Source organism: Haliaeetus albicilla, chromosome 26, assembly GCF_947461875.1.
Source record: "Haliaeetus albicilla chromosome 26, bHalAlb1.1, whole genome shotgun sequence".
NCBI classification, from domain to species: Eukaryota; Metazoa; Chordata; class Aves; order Accipitriformes; family Accipitridae; genus Haliaeetus; species Haliaeetus albicilla.
In genome coordinates this window covers 10,162,821-10,179,082 of record NC_091508.1, presented here as the reverse complement: position 1 = coordinate 10,179,082, position 16,262 = coordinate 10,162,821, and the positions used below count along the sequence as shown (strand labels likewise).

Below are 16,262 nucleotides of genomic sequence, written 5' to 3'. Positions count from 1 at the left end.
GCTAGATCCGTCCTGCCAAAAAAAAGAAAAGTAAGAATGGGTTTGTCCAGCTTTTCCCAGTTGCTCCATTAGCAGGGTGGCCAGCTCTGGGTTGGGCTGAGAACGCATGTTGTGGAGGTAGCTGTGATGCATTTGCCCAGCACTGGTGCATCCCCTTAGGTGTTACCAGCTGCAGGCTCCATCCAACCTGGGGGACACCTGGAGATGTCAACCCACTTCCATCCAAGGAGAGCAGCAGTGTCCTTGTGGATGCAGCTACTTTTGGGAGCAGGGGGAAACTGCCAATGAACAAGCTTAGGCGAAAGTAGGTCAGGCCCCCAAGGGTCGATTTTGAAATTGGCCCAGTGATCAATATGTCCTTAATTGCTTTTCCTCATGCCAGGACCCAGTGAAGATTGCAGAGGCCTGATCATTTACACCACCAGCAATTCTTTTTTCTAGGTAGATTCTTCCTTGAGCCCTGGAAAATGTCCCCTGTAAATCTCAGAAGTCCAGGATCACTTTGGGGATGAGAAAACAAGAATTTTAAGCACACTGGGTGAATGGGGAGCACCTCTGAACACTGTGACCCATCACTTCACCTCTAGAGACATACATGCCAAGAGTGAAGTTCCCAGAATTGAACTGATCTGCAAATCTGCAAGAAATTAAGCTTAGAAAATCAGAAGGCATAACCAGATGACAGAGGAGCTTCAAAAAGTTCATGTGGGAACATCATAACTGCGTGCAACAGGGGGTTTAGCACTGATTAATGCAAAATTGTAGGTGAAATCCTGGCTCCGGGTGTGGCCCTGGGGCTTTGCTGCCACCAGGATGCTAGAGCTTTGCAGTGGGGATGGGGAAAGCTGCAAAAGCTGTAAGTACCTAAAACAACATGCAGCAAGCCCCAGACATTGCATTCCTCTGCTCTGTGCTAAACTAAGGACATTACTACGCAACTCCTAAAGCTGCAAGAAGGGCAGTTGGCACTGGGGAGCTGGGAGGTAAGCTCTGACACATCTGACTTCAAGCAATGTGAAAAAAGAGCTTGCTTGAGAGTTGGCACCATTGCGCGTGCTCAAGGGGAGCTTCCATGCGCTTAGGAGACTTGCTTTGCTGGGAAAGGAGTGATGTCAACCTGCAAGGGTAGGTTTTCATCCAAAGCAACAAGGAAAGATGTTCTTCTGGCTTAGCCTTTTGTGGACTATGCTATTTAAAGCTCTTCACTATGTGCAAATAACAAAATTTCCAGGGTTATTTTGAGGAATACTTATATTTCCAAGGGAGAATTTCTTCAGCCCATAACCCGTCTTAATACCTGTGGTAGGGATATTTGCCCAAGGTCAGACAGCAGTTTTTTCAAAAGATATCTCTTGGTTTTCCCTTTCTGCTTCTGGGTTTTGTGAGCATATGGCATCTTTGAGTGCCCAAGCCCCTCAGTGCTAAGAGCCCTGCTGCAAATTTCCCTTGTCCTTACTACAAAAACAGTTTCAAGGAGTTTCTGAGGCTCCCAAAAGGCAAAGGTAACTGGTAGAGTTTCTAAAGACAGTTGTCCTCGCCAGGGAAGGGAAATGTGGGGAAGCAAAGGGAGAAGACTTCTCCCTGCTTACCCCTTGGGTTTCACATGCTGTGTGGCTGAACAAGGTTTCACTCTCTGCTTTCCTAGGGAAGCTTCAATGGAAGTTCCTGGCTGTGAGGAGCTCAGGCTGCTGGTTTCATTGGTCTTGACTGATGCCCACAGACAAGTCTGCTTTGCTGGGCAGAGCAAAGCCAACCTTTTCCATAGCTGGTGCTGACTGTAGCATGTCTTAGTACTGGACAGCCAGGCAGTGCATTTAGGGGCTCCTTCCCCACATTTCTGTACACTGATTTTGGGGCACAGTGGTTTCCTAATTTCAAGAGCCAATTAGGACAGGTCTTTGTCAGTTATTGCACACCAGCTGCATGCCCTTGCTGAACATTTGGTTTGGCATTTGCTCGGTTTCCTCTAGGAGCTGGTGCTGGGGAGCCTTTGCTTAACTCTCCTTATGATAACATATTGAGAGAACCTACCCAAAAAGGATTTCATTTCAGTGGTTTCTTTCCTACCAGCCTCTCTATCAGCCTCTGCTTTGACAAGATATTTCCTGCTGTATTCCATTTTTAACTTATTTTATAATCTCTGGTAACACCTCTTCTGATCTGTGAAAGGCTGCCAGCTGTTCATCACTGAGAGCAGGGAAGACAGGCAGAGATGTGCACCCTCCCTCCTCAGATAAATCCTGAAGAGTGGAAAGGAAAAGGGCACAAGCCCTTTTCCTTTGCTGATATTAATTTCCCCATGTACAGAGTAGTAGAGACACAGGAGGGATTGGTCACTCTGGCACAAATGGTTGGATGAGGAATGTGCTCAGGAAAGGGGCAAAGGAGGCTCTTGCTGTGAGGGCATCTGATGAGGCTATGCACACCAAATGGGCAAGGACAGCAAGAGCTAAACAGCAGAATAATTTCCCCAACAATTTGCCTGCTGTTGGACCAGACAAATGTCACACAACTGGAAGTTATACCTGCATGAGGTGAATTATTTGGTTCTTGGTGAAGGGTTTGCATGTACTTCTCTTACTATGCCCATTCAGGCCTCAAATGTCCCATTTTTTAGTGACCACTGCATTACAATATTTGCTTCCTTCCTCTCCAGATTTTCATGCTCTCCTGACTTGAGTCCAGTAACTTTGCAGAGTTAAGCAGCTGAAGAGCTTAGAATAGGAAACTATTTCCACAAACAGGCACCGCTATCTGCAGTGCTGTATGTCAAGCATAACAGCTCGGTCCAGGTTTTCTGGCTCCCTCCAGACATTGTGCAATACAAGCCATAAAACCATGCTGGACTTTTTAATATGGAGAATAAGGACTGGATTTTCAGGAAAGCTGAGGGATAGACTTCCCTGGTTTCCTGCAGGGCTGAACTCTATTGTAGTTTCTCTATTGTAAATCTTTTCAGGCTGTTTAATAGTATCTTCTCGAGTGACAGTGTTCAGCTGAGCCTCGAGAGGAAAGGTGCAGATTCAGTGTTAATGGTTTGGCAAACGGGCCACTCACTCCAGTATTTTGTTCTCTGATTTGATATCCATTGTGGCTTTGGTAGGACTACTGAGTGACTTTGTTACTCAGAAAAGTATAAGGTTTTAAACAAACATTTCTTTATTTTAGTTTTGTTTGTTTCAGCATAAATGAATCTTGTAGAAAGTAACTTTTTCTTTTCCTTTAGCCTGAGCTGGGAGTGAAGACAAATGCCTGAGTGCTGCTGGAGCTGGACTGTTGCCCCACATGGAGCTAAAATCCAGCTGAAATCCAGCTCTGCTGGCAACAACCTGTGTCACTGAAAAAATTCCTGAAAGCCACAGACAAACCACAGCCTTCCTGCTAGGCTACATTGGCCTGAATTTCATCTCCAACAGCTGGTAAGAGTAACCTTTGCCTGTCTGCCTGTTGATGCCATCTGCAAACCTGTCATGAGCTCCATAGTGGTAAAAGCCATTGAGGTTGGGGCTGTGGCACTGGTGGTACCACCAGGCACCTTTGTAAGTTATTAGAGTATGCATTGTTATCACGGTCTTTGGATGAAAACAGCATGTTTTTGTGTTTGACCAATGAATCCCCTGTGGAGAAAACAAACAAGTCTTGTTAAAACTCCAGCTTCCATGTATCACTAGAGCCCTGTCCCCACCACCATCACTGGTCCATCCTGCACATACATCCTCTCTGGCCTTCCAGGAACGCACAGTCCTCTGCAGGGGGGGCAAAGTCCCTGCCCTCACACTTCCCCTTCCTCCAGCCAAGGGTGGTGAGGACCTGTTGAGCAAGAGTGGAGGAGGCACTTTGGACTAGCGGCAAGGTCTCTGGGATCAAAAATATTTAGGTCTGTCTTGTCTCTCTCTTGCTGCTGTTACCTGCTTGTGATGGTGTCCTGTCTGAAGTGCTAGAAAACCCAGACATGAAAACAGCTATCTGTTGCTATTTTAAGTGTCCAGCAAATTCCATATCCAGGTCCTTCTTCAGCAAAGTGTAGTGGCATCAAAGAGTCCCTTTGCAAATAGAAAGCTTAGTCGGTACAACTAATTCTGGACACCTGATGAAGTGAGAGTTTTGCCTGCACAGATCACCAGGGAGTATTATTGAATTATGCTATGCCTTTTTAGTCTTTAGGATTAGTGACCTTGGTCTGAGGAGAACTTGTAACCCCAGCAGCATCAGTGATGTTCTGGGGTGGTATTTAACGGGGCTCTGTGATTATGCTGGATGTGTTGCCAAAATCCAGAATAAAACTCCTTGGCAGCAATGAGAAGTTAAGAAGCAGGCACTCCTTTATTGCAGCGCTGGGCACACAGGGAATCGCTCCACCTAGTGCGTGCACCTTGCTAGTCTAACTGTACAGATTAAATACACACCTGTTATACATATTCACTAAATTTCTGGGAAATGTCATACATAATCATCAACTTTCCGATAAATCATTACCGTATGTAAATGTCCCTTTACGCAGGCGCAGTGAAGTCTCTGGTGGTCTTCAGAAGCCCTCTGGTGGTCTTCCATAGTCTTCCTCACTTTGTCCGATAGTTGACCTCTCTTATGTGATTCTGCGCAGTACGATTTTCGCCATCATGCATTAGATTACATAAAATACATTCTGTGTTAATTCCTAACCTTAACGTTTCTAATGATTGGCCCTTCAGTCACACCACCTCATCAATATTCTTATACTAAAACAATCATTGGTTAATCTTACTTAATTCCACTAACTGGAATCTTGATCAAAGTCGGGTTTCTAAGCAACAGAACTAAAACACTACAGACTAACAAATCTGTCAAAGTTTCTATGGTTAACTAATTTTAGACAATACTTATTTTCTTATGATTGTGTACAACACATCTTGTATGGTCCTGAGTTTCTATGACTACATTGCGAGCTTCAAACCCCTATGTTCTACAATCTTTACCTTTTAAGCAAACCCAGCTTATAAAATTTTAACTTTTATCAAAATATTTGCAACAGATGCTCTATTACCTGTGCTTTGAGCATCCCTAGTGGTGCCAGCCCATGAAAGGTCCTGCATGGTCCCTTATAGGACAGACGAGACAAGATCATTTGCATGATGCAGAAAGCATTTCATGTCTTGCCACTATATAATACAACTTTTCATCTGCAGATCCTCCCTGCCTTGCTAGAAGCTCTAGTTTATCCCTTGGAGCCTCCTTACCTGCATTGCCTCTGCTGAAGTTTCCGAGGATGAGTTTGTAATTTTCAGTCTCCCCTAAAATTGTGAATGACGTGTTAGGCAAAATGATGGTTGTTGTCAAAGTCTCTCAGGTTAATGCAAAGGTTGTTATTACCTAATCACAACAATTTACAGACAGACTGATAGACACATTATGCCAGTGCTTTGCTGTTTTTTTTTTTATTCTGTATTTTTATTTCCGTGGTCTTTAGGAATTCTGATTTATTGCTGAAGAGATTCCTAATCCCTGTTTAGCTCACAGCCACTCCTCAGCTCATTAAATATTCATAGCACAACTGAAATCTGTGCTCCTGGATGTTAGCTGAGTCTCTTGCCTCACCTCTAGACTTCCAGGAAAACCTGATTAAATTTTTGTTAATTTTTTTTTTCTTTTTTGGTAATAATTTATTTTGGTGTTCCATCTTTATGATTATCTTGTTCCGTCTGAAATTAGGGTCTTCCTCCATTATCTTTCTCCCTCTTGTCTTGGAGTAAAGCAGTGGTTTGGGATGTGCTATGGGACATGCGGAGCGAAAATGCTGGCTGCTGCCGGGGTCCTTCACAGCTCACTAACTGTGTATAGCTATGGCTCCTGCCCTCCATCCCCACCGAGTCAGCCAAAATAGCAGCCACATCCATTTTCTCCCTCAAAGGCTCTGCTTGAAGGCAAGGGGCTGGGGACACGGCTGTTTCCATATCTCCCTGGCCAGGCTCTGCTGAGGAGCCATTGCGTTTGGACCAATTTACAGGTCCTGCTGCCAGGTGAGAACAGTGTTAGGAAAACATGTTAGCGGTTTCTTTAACCTCTGATGTCAGCACGTGAATACTGTCATCCCTGAGCCAGAATACAGTCAGCTGGCTCCCAAAACCTTTTTTATAGGAATTCCAGTGTTGGAAAAAGTCCACGGAGCCATCCACTTGTCTCTGGAAAACTGGCTGGCACAGGAGCAGGAAGCTGCGCACCCGCAGGGGCTGGGGCAGCCTCACACCTCTGCTCTAGTGGCACTTACCAGCCAGCCGCCCATGTCCAGCTCACAGAGGACAGCCACGGCACAGCAGTCCCAGAGGTAGATGGGATACCAGCCACTCAGGACGACCCCACTGGCTAACAGCTCCCGGCAGGTCTTTGCTCCTAGGTAGATATTAAACTGAGAATTAACTACTGATTGGTGAACTGGAAAAGGAAACTAGCATTGCTGACAAGGTTGTCACTGTTTTAGGGGCTTTAAAAATGTACAAATATGGGGAAAGGGAAGTGCTGGCAATACTTGGGTATATCTCGGCTGGGCATGAGTGTTATTCTCAGATTGTTTACTTTTAGGTAGAGGTGTCACAAGAATTTATTCAGAGACACATGCTTCTGTTTAAAGAGACTGACTGAACCACATGTTCCTCAAATCCCATCATTTAAATTCAACTCTAAGCAGCTTTTCTCTTTGGCTTTTTTTTTTTTTTTTAACTAAAGGATCCTTGTAGACTTGTGTAGTTAGCAAAATAAAATTTTATGACAGACATGATATAAAAGACCAGACATGATATAAAACACAGCAAAAAAAGGAGACAAGTTGGCTTTTTTAGGAAACACCCACCTTTTCTACACAATAGGTCGGGCACATCTGTCAGAAAAATACAAAGCGCCTAAGGAAGTAGAGACCAGAAAACCTGTGTAACCTCTTTATTTCTCCTGTGCAGTAAAACAATAAAATTAACTGCCCTGTTGTGCAGCTATTACTAAACAGATCTTGAGTTTTCTTTCTGAAAAGACCACACTTTATAAGACACCTAAATTCATGAGTTTTAAGAACTAGAAAGAGGAGACCAGCTATCCTGATCTATACCTGGCATGGCTTTTTTACATGACTACAGGATCAGGGTATAATTCAGGCTGGGAGCGACCTCAGGAGGTCTCTGCTCCAAGCTCCTGCTCCAAACACGGTTAGTGCTGAGCTCAGACCAGGTTGCTCATAGCTTTGTCCAGTCAGTTCTTGAAAATCTCCAAGGATGGAGACTGTATAACACTCTCAAGGGAAAAATGTGTTTGAATTGGTTTTATTCTGCTGATGTACACCTGGAGGTTTCTGTGGAACACTGACCAGGACTCCCTAAGGGCTGTGGGGAGTAGAGGAGCCACTCACCTCCCTGAGGGAGACAGACTTTTCAAGTTATATTGCTCAGTTTTTGCTGTCTGACAACAGCACTGGGGAGCCCATCACAACTCCCGGTGCACAGGTATCTGACTCCTGTAAAACAGCTGCACTGTGACTCTTGCCTTTGATTTATGGAATAACGTAGAAAACCCATACACTGATGTCTCTTAGACTTCTTGAGGGGAAAAGAAGTGAGCAGAAACCCTCTCACCAAGACACAGCTGGACTAATCCTTACTTAATACATAGTGTCAAAAATACTCAATACTTGCTGGGTTTCTAGCCCAGAAGACATAAAGGGTGGTAAAATAATGGAAAAAAATGCAATATTAAAAAAAAAGAAAAAAAAGGGGTGTATGTGAGAGGACAGAAAAATGAGCTTGGAAAGGGATTAAATGTATTCTTAGCAGAAACCAAAAGCCAAAAAGCCCAAGGCTACATCAAGATACTCTTCTGCTTCAGGGAGCACCACCACCACAGCTTGCAGGCCGTGGGATGCAGGATGCAGAAAGCCTTCCCTGGAAGAGCACCCCAGTGCCCACACTCTGCTCAGGCACTTCCCACAGCACCACAGACAGTCACCAGCAGCAGGCATTGGGGCACTGAGCAAACTGCCCCGAAACTATTTCTTCAGAAGAAAAAACCCTGAAACTATTTCTTCAGAAGAAAAAAAACCCTGAAACATGCTTTGTATTGACTTCACATACCTAAAATCATATTGTAAAGCTACAGTGTTAGTCCTGGGGATGCTCCCCACACTTTTCCCCTCAGGCACCACCCCACACTTTGCCCCTCAGGCACCGCATGTTCAGCAGACTTCAGAGGCATCTCCACAGACCAAAGGTCCATAAGGCTGGTGGGGAATGAGGTTCACCCTCACTCAGACGTGAGTCATCAGCATTACACAGTATGGTTGCTAGGCAGAGAAGAGCAATGGCTGTTTGCTGGCCAGTCCTCCCCATGGTGGATGGCTATCTCTGCAGAATTTGCTCTGTTTCTTTGCCCGTTTTTTCAGCCCTCTGAGCCTCTTTAAGCAGTGGAAAAGCAGTTCCCAAACTTCAGAGTCCCAGCTTCCCACACACACCTATTCCTGCTTCTCACCCTGTGACAAGTTCTGTGGAAAGGCTTTATTTAATCACTAGCTGGAGTCTGTTTTCAGTATGGGACTTAGCTAGCTGAGCGCAAAACTGCTGCTGGATGTTTGGTCCTGTTTGCAAGTGCATGTTTGGAAATGCTGAGAGCAGAAGCAGTGAACAGACTTGCTGGTGGCTCTGTGACCTACTATACATTTCACCATCAACCTTGGGCAGGTTAGGGGAAAAAAGCTTAATTTGGTTCTCTCTGTTAAATCAAAATAGAGTGCATTTTGTAGAAACAAAGACCCAGAAACCTTAATGTTGCCTGGCAACAGAGACATGTCATGTGGAAGCACATGGGAAAAGTGCAACCCTCAGCACAACTTCCCCACATAAGGGATGAAAGTTTTAGTCTTCACCTCCAAGCCATTGCTACACTGGTAACACAGGCTATTGTAGCCCCGAGGGGCCTGGTGGAGACCCAGGCCACATGCACTACAAATGCAGAACAAAACCAGAAAGTCAGAAAGTGTCTACAGACTCTGGAGATGACATCAACTGTCCTCTCTCTTTCTTTCCCTCTTTATAGCTTGTATTTTCTCTCCATGTGTCCTGGTTTCAGCTGGGAGAGAGTTAATTGTCTTCTTAGTAGCTGGTACAGTGCTATGTTTTGAGTTCAGTATGAGAACAATGTTGATAATGCTGATGTTTTCTGTTGTCGGTATGATACCGAAAAAGCTGGTCAAAGAAACTCTCTAAGACTCAGTTTTGGAGTTTTAGAAAGCAGGAATTCTTTATTGCAATGCTGGGTACACGGGGATTGCTCCACCTATCGTGCACCATCAGGCCTAATTGTGCAGGTTAAGTACATGTTCTACATACATATTCACTAGATTTCTGAGAAATGTTATACATATCCATTAGTTTTCTGGGAAACTATAAGCATATGCCAATGACCTGTACGCAGGCGTATTGAAGGTCTCTGGTGGTTTTCAGGAGTCCTCTGATGGTCTTCCATAGTCTTCCTCACTTGTCCGCTACTTGACCCTTCTCAGATGATTCTGTGCAGTGTGATCTGTATGTTTTATACATCTTATCCTAAAGAATGCTCGTTAGTGCTTCTATTATCTATGCTTACATTTTGACATAATTCATATGGATACTTCTAAACTAAGTTACTTAAAAGGGCTAAAGACCTTATATTCTTCAGAAACTGCAAGGCCATCCAAAAGCAATTTCTCACACACTTTGCAACATACAGACCCCCCCATCCACCACTGATCAGCAAACAATCAGGCAAAGAAACAGCAAGGCCATTGTACTCAGAAAAACCTCCTGCATCAGGTAAGTAATGTTTAGTCTAAAGTCAAGGATTTTTCAGCTTCTAATGCCCAGCCAGCAAGAAAGCTGGAGGGGCACAAGAAGTTGGCACGGGACACAGCCAGGGCAGCTGACCCAAAGTGGCCAATGGGGTGTTCCATACCATGTGACATCACATCTAGTCTATAAACTGGGGGGAGTGGGGGCAGGGGGATCACCGCTCAGGGACTAACTGAGCGTTGATTGGTGGGTGGTAAGCAATTGCAGTGTGCATCATTTGTGTATTCCAATTCTTTTATCATTACTGCTGTTACTTTATTTGTATTATCTTTATTAGGTTCTTCTTTTTTCTGTTCTATTAAACTGTTCTTATCTCAACCTACAAGTTTTACTTTTTTTCCTGATTTTCTCCTCCATCCCACTGGGCGGGGAGTGAGTGAGCAGCTGTGTGATGCTTAGTTGCTGGCTGGGGTTAAACCACGACACCATATTTTCTTGCCTATTTTAGTAATTCCATGCAAAATTAGAGCAGGGAATAACTTAATTTGACTAGGTTTCACTTTATCAACCCTGAGGCTGTTTCAGGAAGCCCATGGAAAATTCTCATTGATTCACACAGTGCGAAATAAAAAGATCCAGTACCACCAACTGTGCCAAACTCTGGCTGGTTTTATGGTGCTACAGGTGACAGCACAGTTGTTAAAGATGTGTATTACGCACCTGCCCTGCTTCATGCTATGGGAGTTCCCTGACTTAACTCATTTTCAGAAGAAACATTCATCACAATGCAGAGGTTGAAAGGTCCTTTGCTCGCTTGTCATTACAGCGGATACAGATGATGACTGATAATAAGTAGACAGAAATTTCTTTTGATGTTATAGCTTACTGATGAATACTGTAACAGGTCTCAAAGGGGCTTTCCTCACCCTAAAATCCAGTCTGTGATTGTGGGTAGCTACATCAAGGCCTCTCATCTGAAGTGTAATCACCAGAGCCTGGCAGGAGTACATCGCTCCATGCAAGGAGGTGAAAGAAAGGGGAAAGGGAAAGGGAAAAGGAAAAGGAAAGGGAAAAGGAAAGGGAAGGTCTGTGCTTGAAAGAGGGGGCTGTGAAAGGCTGATGTTATCTGTGCTCCGGCAGTGACATTTTTTTATCATAGAGAAACATTTGCTGTAGCCCCAAACTTGCCCAGGTTGGGCTCTGTTTCCTCTCTAGTAAAATGCAGGCATTTCACTTAGCAAAGCAGGTTTTGCATTTGCCACGAATGCAGCTGAGGTCACCTTATTTCCCTGCATCAGCAGCCACAATTTGCCTCATGAGCAACTTGTAATCCTCTGAGTCCCCCTGAGCTGGAACAATCCCCAAGACCAGTGGGAAGCAGGGCTTGCTCTGCAGTTTTTCCATCTCTCAACCACAGATGCCTAGTAGACTGTCTGTGTTCAGTCTGCCTGGGTGCACCTGGCAGCATACAAAGGTTCTGGTATCACGTGCAGTCTCTGGACATGTTGAAAACCCAGCCAGGAGACTTGCTGCACAGGCACCGCATCCAGGCACTAAAGTCAGAATGTATGTGAAGAAAGAGCCTCCATTTATGATGGTCGGCCATGCCTTTTATGTCTGTTACAGCTTTCTATTTGCTTCCTTTAATGCTTTCTGTATAGGCATATATAGACATAAGGCAGTGACTTTAACAGTCCATCAGCCTAGTCTTAAATACTAGTTCTGCTGTTTACTGTTCAGTCTCTAGTGGGAGCAAACAAAATTTTGTTGCTCTTGACTTTTCTGCAATGGCAGAAATGCCCAGTGATACTAACAAAGCTGTTTGGTACTGAATGTTTCTTCTTCATGGTCTTAGTCCAGAGCACCAAACTGTAAAGCACATCGTTACTAATCAATTGACATCAAGTCTGGTGCCTTTTTATCTGGAAATGAGATGTAAAGCTCAGTCTGTGCACTTGACCAGGCTCAAACATATCCCAGGAGTTAATTGTCTAGTTTTCTAGAGTTTTCCCCACAGTTTTCTGAAAGACACAGTGGGTGTTGAGATGTAGGTGTTAGTCACAAAGACCAGCTGGGAAGTGTAGAGGTATCCATTGGCTCACTTGATTGTCCCCATTACCTAGCAGAGTAAAATAAATTTAACCTTTTGAGAAGTCTACATACTGAAAGAGTCACTTAGTCTAGTTCTATCTTTGGTCATACGGACACCTTCCAAAAGAGCTAAACCAGTCAAAAAATCCATAAGAAGGCATCTCTTGCATCCACTCCTATAAAAACCCTGCTATGTGACTACTGGACAAGACTGCAGGAAACATCTTACTTGGAGAGCTAGCTATAAGGAGATTGCTATACCAGCTGTAATTGTTTGAAAACAAAGAAATCTTGACATTTCAGAGCTTTTTTAATTTCTAAGAATGATTAGCAATGAAAAGCAGCTTAAATGAGCTACTCAGAGAGCCTCAAATCTTCCATTCACTATTCTTTTCCACTCTGCTTTGTCCTGTACTGCCTTTATGATGGAACCATTGGTTAATAGGGATCAACGAGCAGTTGCATTTCCAAATAGCTGAAAATTTAAGGCTGAGAAAGAACAGTCCTATGATGATACAGAAATGGCAGATGAAGCTGCAAAAATAACTGGCTCTGGATCAGTTCCTGCTGAGCTATGCTGGGTGGAATTTTATTTCAGTCTGTTTGTAGGAGTAATAGTACCCTCTGTCTGTCTCCCAGATTACACCATCTGCAACTATCTCATGTTGCCCATGCTGATACAACCCATTTATACTGGAATCTGGGGAATCACTGAAGCACGAAGCGCCTTTGTAGGTTGCTGCACACTGACTTGAGTGAGGACCTTGCTCTCGGTCTCTATTTGAAAATGGCATTGTATTGTGGACTGACAATGAATCCTCCTGTCCCAAATACAGGGCAGGAATCACTGAAGTCAGTCCAGATTGACTCAGTGAAAGTTATGGCCTTCTCTTACTGATACTATGCTATTATATCTTGAAGAACCATGAATACATGTTTCTGAACCTGGATTCCAATCAGCACCATCATGATGAGTATTAACTCATTCTAACCACCAGCCCTTCCACCTGCCCCAACAGTTACAGCATTTGCAAATTTAACTGGGACGATGGAAGGCTGAAACAGTCTTTGGGGCTGACAGTCCCAGTGTATTCTTCAGGAAGAGAATGTAAATTATTTTGCTTAAGACCCACATTTTCCACTTCTGGAGAAAAAATGGCCACAGCTCTTGCACTGCCTGCAAATTGTGTCTTCTGGAAGGAAGTGTGCGCTGCTTCTAAAATCAGGTGGAGTTCCAGTGGTCTTGGCTAGAAATGAAGTGATATATGTTAGCTGCGGTCATCTGAAAACACAAGTCCAGCAAGTTTTGCTTCTTCCCTTTCCCAGAGACGGAACATCTCATGGCGCTCCACCACGGAAGAGCCTTTTTCTGAAAAGGCAAACATCCGGCTCCTTCTCCCACAAGGAAGGTGCCAGCCCGGAAAGCTCTTGCTGCTCTTCACCGTCCCTGGGCGCCCTACCTACAGGCACAACAACATTGGGGATCTGTGCTTTCCCAGAGACAGAACATCTCATGGCACTCGGCCTAGGCGGATCCTCATTCCGAAAAGGCAAACGTCCGGCTCCTTCTCCTACAAGGAAGGTGCCAGCCTGAAAGCTCTTGCTGGTCTTCAACGTTTCCGTGCAGCTTATCCACAGGCACAACAGCAGTGGGGATCTGTGCTTTCCCGCAGACGGCAGTTCTCCTGGTGCTCGTTCACGGCAGAGCCTCTTTCCGAAATGGCAACATCTGGCTCCTTCTCCCACAAGGAAGGTGCTAGCCCTGAAAGCTCTTGCTGGTCTTCACCGTCCCCGTGCAGCCTATCCACAGGCACAACAGCACTGGGGATCTGTGCTTTCCCAAAGACAGCACATGTCACGGCGCTCGTTCTCAGCAGAGCCTCTTTCCGAAAAGGCAAATGTCCGGCTCCTTCTCCCACAAGGAAGGTGCCAGGCCTGAAAACTCTTGCTGGTCTTCACCGTCCGCGTGCAGCCTATCCACAGCCACAACAGCACTGGGGATCTGTGCTTTCCCAGAGACAGCACATCTCATGGCGCTCGTTCTCGGCTAAACCTATTTCCGAAAAGGCAAATGTCTAGCTGCTTCTCCCACAAGGAAGGTGCCAGCCCTGAAAGCACTTGCTGGTATTCACCGTCCCCGTGCAGTCTATCCACAGGCACAACAGCACTGGGGATCTGTGCTATTCCCATATGCGACACATCTCACTGTGCTGGTTCTCGGCAGAGCTTCTTTCCGAAAAGGCAAACGTCCGGCATCTTCTTCCACAAGGAAGGTGCCAGCCCTGAAAGCTATTGCTGGTCTTCACCATCCCCGTGCAGCCTATGCACAGGCACAACAGCACTGGGGTTCTGTGCTTTCCCACAGAAGGCACATCTCACAGCGTTCGTTCTTGGCAGAGCCTCTTTTCGAAAAGGCAAACGTCCGGCTCCTTCTCCCACAAGAAAGGTTCCAGCCTTGAAAGCTCTTGCTGGTCTTCACTGTCCCTGTGCAGCCTATCGGCACGCACAACAGCACTGGTCATCTGTGCTTTCCCAAAGACAGCACATGTCACGGCGCTCGTTCTTGGCTAAACCTCTTTCCGAAAAGGCAAACGTCCGGCTCCTTCTCCCACAAGGAAGGTGCCAGCCCTGAAAGCTCTTGGTGGTCTTCACTTTCCCTGTGCAGCCTATCCACAGGCACAACAGCACTGGGGATCTGTGCTTTCCCAAAGACAGCACATGTCACGGCGCTTGTTCTCGGCAGAGCCTCTTTCCGAAAAGGTAAATGTCCTGCTCCTTCTCCCACAAGGAAGGTGCTAGCCCTGAAAACTCTTGCTGGTCTTCAGCGTCCCCGTGCAGCCTATCCTTACGCACAACAGCACTGGTGTAGTGTTCGCCACATATCAAGGTGCTGCGATTAGACCACTGGTCAGCCCCAGACCAGGGAAAGAGACTGATAACACACACAGTGTGAGCGCCAACTTCCACCTTTTATTGCGCAGTCAATTCTTTTTATACTAATAATGGTAGTCGGGATTACAGACACATTATAAGGCTGCGACTAACCCTCTAACTTTCCGTGACATCGCGAGATCTTCCGAACGCCGAACCCTACATCTGTCCCCTCCCTATGACGAGTTGTCTCCTATTGTCATGAACAATTCCACACCAAGATGTAACTATGTAAAGTACTATGAGTATAAACATATCTCTACAACTAAGTTGAAACACTCTATCTTAAACATCCGTAAATGTCCCATTTACCCTGCAGAGCAAAAAGCTCCTTTACAGAAAGTCACACAAGAGGTAGATTGAAAGTTAAGGCTTGGAAAGAATTACTTCTATTACTCTATAAAGTTTATCGTTGGTGCGCTGATGTTAAGGCTTACTGTCTGAGGCACCTGGATTCCAGGCTGCAAGCTCTGACAGCCGGATCCCATAAAGGCACGTATCGATGGACTCCGAGAGGGACGTCGTCCAGATACACATCAGGGTCCCCCAGTTGGCTTTGCATCCACTGCCAGAAATTTGTAGCAGATACCCAAGGTGTCACAAGCCAGGAAAAGATGACAGCGATCTGTAAGGAAAAACACTCAAACACTACGAGGTTAGGGCAGGACGAACCATACGACTAGGAACCCATTTCAGTAGCCCTTCAGGTGTCTGTACACAGGCATACCCTCACCGGAGACAACACAACTCAAACGGCCCATCCCATTGGCGTGTCTGAAGGTCACACACACGGACCAACAGGTAAGGACCTTTCTCTTCCGTGTTCGTAAAGTGTCATTGCGCCGCCGTCTCTTCCAGGTCCCCTCGAACTGTCTGATTTAATGAAGTTAACGCAGTTAACAGAAGACGCTGTGTATGGAGAGCAGGTGTGTTTTCCTGTAACCAGGAGGACTCCTCCTGCTCCCCCTCCCTAAGCCGATCGAGCAGGGTCTTTAAAGTTCGATGTGCATGTTCTACAATGGCCTGGCCGGTGCTATTATAAGGGATGCCATTTTTACTTAACAAGCTAGACAAGGTAAAATTATTACAATAGCTAAAATCACAATAACTACAATAATGCCCATAATTCTTTGAGCCAACCCGTTACCCCTAATGACCCAAACCATGAGGACTATGAGGAAGATGAACCATCCATACATTCTTGTGCCATCTTGCTCCACGAACTCAGCCCAGCAATCGGTAGGTGCCAGCTTTCCGTGGGCGTCCCCACAGAGGCAACGATGGCCTCACCGTACACCAGCCTGATGCTCTTCGGAAAATCCTGGTACCTATACATTTGCAGAGGAACGGGTTTTGGCACACGTGGCCAGCAGGTGCCAAAAGTCTGCCTCGGTTGCAATCTATGACGCATGCGCTTGCTGGCCAGGCGCGCTGCACGAGTCATAGCCATCTTGTCTATTGGTT

The 16,262-nt window shown here is 45.5% G+C and overlaps 1 long non-coding RNA gene across 1 annotated transcript; it reads left to right on the top strand.

Moving 5' to 3' along the window:
• The first annotated feature begins 3,236 nt into the window (after window positions 1-3,236).
• LOC138682043 (uncharacterized) lies at window positions 3,237-6,970 on the top strand. The gene is made up of 2 exons (XR_011322248.1): window positions 3,237-3,419; window positions 5,727-6,970. It is a non-coding gene; the product is annotated as an uncharacterized lncRNA (long non-coding RNA).
• The last annotated feature ends 9,292 nt before the right edge of the window (window positions 6,971-16,262 follow it).